The sequence below is a fragment of the Erythrolamprus reginae genome (genome assembly GCF_031021105.1).
Source record: "Erythrolamprus reginae isolate rEryReg1 chromosome 13 unlocalized genomic scaffold, rEryReg1.hap1 SUPER_13_unloc_7, whole genome shotgun sequence".
Classification (NCBI taxonomy): domain Eukaryota; kingdom Metazoa; phylum Chordata; class Lepidosauria; order Squamata; family Dipsadidae; genus Erythrolamprus; species Erythrolamprus reginae.
In genome coordinates this window covers 435407-442913 of record NW_027248451.1, presented here as the reverse complement: position 1 = coordinate 442913, position 7507 = coordinate 435407, and positions in this window count along the sequence as shown.

The window sequence follows — 7507 nt, the reverse complement described above, 5'->3', positions numbered from 1 at the left end:
ACTTCTCTTCCTGCATTAGGCTTGGTACCTTCTCCTTCTGGGATCCTCCTGTTACGTGGCTGAGTCACTTCGATCCAATAACCAGGTGATGGTGAGTTCGAATTCCTCGTTACATTTGATAAATTGTTCTTTGAAAAGGTGAGTTCTACTCCTGCGGGACACACAACAGGCAGTTGATTTACTTTCGGCTAAGAAATAAAAGACTGTGACTTCTCTTCCTGCATTAGGCCTGGTACCTTCTTTTCCTGGGATCCTCATCTTACGTGGCTGAGTCACTTCGATCCAATAACCAGGAGTTGTTGAGTTCGAATTCTTCGTTAGATTCCATAAATTCTTCTTTGAAAAGGTGAGTTCTACTCCTGCGGGACACACAACAGGCAGTTGATTCACTTTGGGTGAAGAACTAAAAGACTGTGACTTCTCTTCCTGCATTAGGCCTGGTACCTTCTCCTCCTGGGATCCTCATCTTACGTGGCTGAGTCACTTCGATCCAATAACCAGGAGTTGGTGAGTTCGAATTCCGCGTTAGATTTCATAAATTCTTCTTTGAAAAGGTGAGTTCTACTCCTGCGGGACACACAACAGGCAGTTGATTCACTTTGGGTGAAGAACTAAAATGTGGTGACTTCTCTTCCTGCATTAGGCTTGGTACCTTCTCCTTCTGGGATCCTCCTGTTACGTGGCTGAGTCACTTCGATCCAATAACCAGGTGATGGTGAGTTCGAATTCCTCGTTACATTTGATAAATTCTTCTTTGAAAAGGTGAGTTCTACTCCTGCGGGACACACAACAGGCAGTTGATTCAGTTTGGGCGAAGAACTAAAAGACTGTGACTTGTCTTCCTACATTAGGCCTGGTACCTTCTCCTCCTGGGATCCTCATCTTACGTGGCTGAGTCACTTCGATCCAATAACCAGGAGTTGGTGAGTTCGAATTCCGCGTTAGATTTCATAAATTCTTCTTTGAAAAGGTGAGTTCTACTCCTGCGGCACACACAACAGGCAGTTGATTCACTTTGGGTGAAGAACTAAAAGGTGGTGACTTCTCTTCCTGCATTAGGCTTGGTACCTTCTCCTTCTGGGATCCTCCTGTTACGTGGCTGAGTCACTTCGATCCAATAACCAGGTGATGGTGAGTTCGAATTCTACATTAGATTTCACAAATTCTTCTTCGAAAAGGTGAGTTCTACTCCTGCGGGACACACAACAGGCAGTTGATTTACTTTGGGTAAAAAACTAAAAGACTGTGACTTCTCTTCCTGCATTAGGCCTGGTACCTTCTCCTCCTGGGATCCTCATCTTACGTGGCTGAGTCACTTCGATCCAATAACCAGGAGTTGTTGAGTTCGAATTCTTCGTTAGATTCCATAAATTCTTCTCCAAAAAGGTGAGTTCTACTCCTACGGGACACACAACAGGCAATTTGTTCAATTTGGGCGAAGAACTAAAAGATTTTGACTTGTCTTTCTGCATTAGGACCGGTACGTTCTCCTCCTGGGATCCTCATCTTACGTGGCTGAGTCACTTTGATCCAATAACCAGGAGTTGGTGAGTTCGAATTCTACATTAGATTTCATAAATTCTTCTTCGAAAAGGTGAGTTCTACTCCTGCGGGACACACAACAGACAGTTGATTCACTTTGGGTGAAGAACTAAAAGGTGGTGACTTCTCTTCCTGCATTAGGCTTGGTACCTTCTCCTTCTGGGATCCTCCTGTTACGTGGCTGAGTCACTTCGATCCAATAACCAGGTGATGGTGAGTTCGAATTCCTCGTTACATTTGATAAATTCTTCTTTGAAAAGGTGAGTTCTACTCCTGCGGGACACACAACAGGCAGTTGATTCAGTTTGGGCGAAGAACTAAAAGACTGTGACTTGTCTTCCTACATTAGGCTTGGTACCTTCTCCTTCTGGGATCCTAATGTTACGTGGCTGAGTCACTTTGATCCAATAACCAGGAGTTGGTGAGTTCCAATTCTACATTAGATTTCATAAATTCTTCTTCGAAAAGGTGAGTTCTACTCCTGCGGGACACACAACAGACAGTTGATTTACTTTGGGCAAAGAACTAAAAGACTGTGACTTCTCTTCCTGCATTAGGCCTGGTACCTTCTCCTCCTGGGATCCTCGTCTTACGTGGCTGAGTCACTTCGATCCAATAACCAGGAGACGGTGAGTTCGAATTCATCATTACATTTGATAAATTCTTCCTTTAAAAGGTGAGTTCTACTCCTGCGGGACACACAACAGGCAGTTGATTCAGTTTGGGCGAAGAACTAAAATGTGGTGACTTCTCTTCCTGCATTAGGCTTGGTACCTTCTCCTTCTGGGATCCTCATGTTACGTGGCTGAGTCACTTCGATCCAATAACCAGGAGTTGGTGAGTTCGAATTCCGCGTTAGATTTCATAAATTTTTCTTTGAAAAGGTGAGTTCTACTCCTGCGGCACACACAACAGGCAGTTGATTCACTTTGGGTGAAGAACTAAAATGTGGTGACTTCTCTTCCTGCATTAGGCTTGGTACCTTCTCCATCTGGGATCCTCCTGTTACGTGGCTGAGTCACTTCGATCCAATAACCAGGTGATGGTGAGTTCGAATTCCTCGTTACATTTGATAAATTCTTCTTTGAAAAGGTGAGTTCTACTCCTGCGGGACACACAACAGGCAGTTGATTCAGTTTGGGCGAAGAACTAAAAGACTGTGACTTGTCTTCCTACATTAGGCTTGGTACCTTCTCCTTCTGGGATCCTCATCTTACGTGGCTGAGTCACTTCGATCCAATAACCAGGAGACGGTGAGTTCGAATTCATCATTACATTTGATAAATTCTTCCTTTAAAAGGTGAGTTCTACTCCTGCGGGACACACAACAGGCAGTTGATTCAGTTTGGGCGAAGAACTAAAATGTGGTGACTTCTCTTCCTGCATTAGGCTTGGTACCTTCTCCTTCTGGGATCCTCATGTTACGTGGCTGAGTCACTTCGATCCAATAACCAGGTGATGGTGAGTTCGAATTCCTCGTTACATTTGATAAATTCTTCTTTGAAAAGGTGAGTTCTACTCCTGCGGGACACACAACAGGCAGTTGATTCACTTTGGGTGAAGAACTAAAAGACTGTGACTTCTCTTCCTGCATTAGGCCTGGTACATTCTCCTCCTGGGATCCTCATCTTACGTGGCTGAGTCACTTCGATCCAATAACCAGGAGTTGGTGAGTTCGAATTCCGCGTTAGATTTCATAAATTCTTCTTTGAAAAGGTGAGTTCTACTCCTGCGGCACACACAACAGGCAGTTGATTCACTTTGGGTGAAGAACTAAAAGGTGGTGACTTCTGTTCCTGCATTAGGCTTGGTACCTTCTCCTTCTGGGATCCTCCTGTTACGTGGCTGAGTCACTTCGATCCAATAACCAGGAGAGGGTGAGTTCGAATTCTACATTAGATTTCATAAATTCATCTTTGAAAAGGTGAGTTCTACTCCTGCGGGACACACAACAGGCAGTTGATTTAATTTGGGCGAAGAACTAAAAGATTTTGACTTGTCCTCCTGCATTAGGCCTGGTAGCTTCTCCTCCTGGGATCCTCATGTTACGTGGCTGAGTCACTTTCATCCAATAATTTGCAGATGGTGAGTTCGAATTCCTCGTTATATTTGATAAATTCTCCTTTGAAAAGGTGAGTTCTACTCCTGTGGGAGACACAACAGGCAGTTGATTCAATTTTCGTGAAGAACTAAATGATGGTGGCTTCTCTTCCTGCATTAGGCCTGGTACGTTCTCCTCCTGGGATCCTAATGTTACGTGGCTGAGTCACTTTGATCCAATAACCAGATGATGGTGAGTTCGAATTCCGCGTTAGTTTTCATAAATTCTTCTTTGAAAAGGTGAGTTCTACTCCTGCAGGACACACAACAGGCAGTTGATTCATTTTGGGTGAAGAACTAAAAGGTGGTGACTTCTCTTCCTGCATTAGGCTTGGTACCTTCTCCTCCTGGGATCCTCATCTTACGTGGCTGAGTCACTTCGATCCAATAACCAGGTGATGGTGAGTTCGAATTCCTCGTTACATTTGATAAATTCTTCTTTGAAAAGGTGAGTTCTACTCCTGCGGGACACACAACAGGCAGTTGATTTACTTTGGGCAAAAAACTAAAAGACTGTGACTTCTCTTCCTGCATTAGGCCTGGTACCTTCTCCTCCTGGGATCCTCATGTTAGGTCGCTGAGACACTTCGATCCAATAACCAGGAGTTGGTGAGTTCGAATTCTACGTTAGGTTTGATAAATTCTTCCTTTAAAAGGTGAGTTCAACTCCTGCGGGACACAGAACAGGCAGTTTGTTTAATTTGGGCGAAGAACTAAAAGATTTTGACTTGTCTTTCTGCATTAGGCCCGGTACGTTCTCCTCCTGGGATCCTCATGTTACGTGGCTGAGTCACTTTGATCCAATAATTGGCAGATGGTGAGTTTGAATTCCTCGTTATATTTGATAAATTCTTCTTCGAAATGGTGAGTTCTACTCCTGCGGGACACAACAGGCAGTTGATTCAGTTTGGGCGAAGAACTAAAAGACTGTGACTTGTCTTCCTACATTAGGCATGGGACCTTCTCCTCCTGGGATCCTCATGTTACGTGGCTGAGTCACTTCGATCCTATAACCAGGAGAGGTTGAGTTCGAATTCTACATTAGATTTCACAAATTCTTCTTCGAAAAGGTGAGTTCTACTCCTGCGGAACACACAACAGGCAGTTGATTTACTTTGGGCAAAGAACTAAAAGACTGTGACTTCTCTTCCTGCATTAGGCCTGGTACCTTCTCCTCCTGGGATCCTCATCTTACGTGGCTGAGTCACTTTGATCCAATAACCAGGAGTTGGTGAGTTCGAATTCTTCGTTAGATTCCATAAATTCTTCTCCAAGAAGGTTAGTTCTACTCCTGCGGGACACACAACAGGCAGTTGATTCAGTTTGGGCGAAGAACTAAAATGTGGTGACTTCTCTTCCTGCATTAGGCTTGGTACCTTCTCCTTCTGGGATCCTCCTGTTACGTGGCTGAGTCACTTCGATCCAATAACCAGGTGATGGTGAGTTCGAATTCCTCGTTACATTTGATAAATTGTTCTTTGAAAAGGTGAGTTCTACTCCTGCGGGACACACAACAGGCAGTTGATTTACTTTCGGCTAAGAAATAAAAGACTGTGACTTCTCTTCCTGCATTAGGCCTGGTACCTTCTTTTCCTGGGATCCTCATCTTACGTGGCTGAGTCACTTCGATCCAATAACCAGGAGTTGTTGAGTTCGAATTCTTCGTTAGATTCCATAAATTCTTCTTTGAAAAGGTGAGTTCTACTCCTGCGGGACACACAACAGGCAGTTGATTCACTTTGGGTGAAGAACTAAAAGACTGTGACTTCTCTTCCTGCATTAGGCCTGGTACCTTCTCCTCCTGGGATCCTCATCTTACGTGGCTGAGTCACTTCGATCCAATAACCAGGAGTTGGTGAGTTCGAATTCCGCGTTAGATTTCATAAATTCTTCTTTGAAAAGGTGAGTTCTACTCCTGCGGCACACACAACAGGCAGTTGATTCACTTTGGGTGAAGAACTAAAATGTGGTGACTTCTCTTCCTGCATTAGGCTTGGTACCTTCTCCTTCTGGGATCCTCCTGTTACGTGGCTGAGTCACTTCGATCCAATAACCAGGTGATGGTGAGTTCGAATTCCTCGTTACATTTGATAAATTCTTCTTTGAAAAGGTGAGTTCTACTCCTGCGGGACACACAACAGGCAGTTGATTCAGTTTGGGCGAAGAACTAAAAGACTGTGACTTGTCTTCCTACATTAGGCTTGGTACCTTCTCCTTCTGGGATCCTAATGTTACGTGGCTGAGTCACTTTGATCCAATAACCAGGAGTTGGTGAGTTCCAATTCTACATTAGATTTCATAAATTCTTCTTCGAAAAGGTGAGTTCTACTCCTGCGGGACACACAACAGGCAGTTGATTTACTTTGGGCAAAGAACTAAAAGACTGTGACTTCTCTTCCTGCATTAGGCCTGGTACCTTCTCCTCCTGGGATCCTCATCTTACGTGGCTGAGTCACTTCGATCCAATAACCAGGAGACGGTGAGTTCGAATTCATCATTACATTTGATAAATTCTTCCTTTAAAAGGTGAGTTCTACTCCTACGGGACACACAACAGGCAGTTGATTCAGTTTGGGCGAAGAACTAAAATGTGGTGACTTCTCTTCCTGTATTAGGCTTGGTACCTTCTCCTTCTGGGATCCTCATGTTACGTGGCTGTGTCACTTCGATCCAATAACCAGGTGATGGTGAGTTCGAATTCCTCGTTATATTTGATAAATTCTTCTTTGAAAAGGTGAGTTCTACTCCTGCGGGACACATAACAGGCAGTTGATTCACTTTGGGTGAAGAACTAAAATGTGGTGACTTCTCTTCCTGCATTAGGCTTGGTACCTTCTCCTCCTGGGATCCTCATCTTACGTGGCTGAGTCACTTCGATCCAATAACCAGGAGTTGTTGAGTTCGAATTCTTCGTTAGATTCCATAAATTCTTCTCCAAAAAGGTGAGTTCTACTCCTACGGGACACACAACAGGCAATTTGTTCAATTTGGGCGAAGAACTAAAAGATTTTGACTTGTCTTTCTGCATTAGGACCGGTACGTTCTCCTCCTGGGATCCTCATCTTACGTGGCTGAGTCACTTTGATCCAATAACCAGGAGTTGGTGAGTTCGAATTCTACATTAGATTTCATAAATTCTTCTTCGAAAAGGTGAGTTCTACTCCTGCGGGACACACAACAGACAGTTGATTCACTTTGGGTGAAGAACTAAAAGGTGGTGACTTCTCTTCCTGCATTAGGCTTGGTACCTTCTCCTTCTGGGATCCTCCTGTTACGTGGCTGAGTCACTTCGATCCAATAACCAGGTGATGGTGAGTTCGAATTCCTCGTTACATTTGATAAATTCTTCTTTGAAAAGGTGAGTTCTACTCCTGCGGGACACACAACAGGCAGTTGATTCAGTTTGGGCGAAGAACTAAAAGACTGTGACTTGTCTTCCTACATTAGGCTTGGTACCTTCTCCTTCTGGGATCCTAATGTTACGTGGCTGAGTCACTTTGATCCAATAACCAGGAGTTGGTGAGTTCCAATTCTACATTAGATTTCATAAATTCTTCTTCGAAAAGGTGAGTTCTACTCCTGCGGGACACACAACAGACAGTTGATTTACTTTGGGCAAAGAACTAAAAGACTGTGACTTCTCTTCCTGCATTAGGCTGGTACCTTCTCCTCCTGGGATCCTCGTCTTACGTGGCTGAGTCACTTCGATCCAATAACCAGGAGACGGTGAGTTCGAATTCATCATTACATTTGATAAATTCTTCCTTTAAAAGGTGAGTTCTACTCCTGCGGGACACACAACAGGCAGTTGATTCAGTTTGGGCGAAGAACTAAAATGTGGTGACTTCTCTTCCTGCATTAGGCT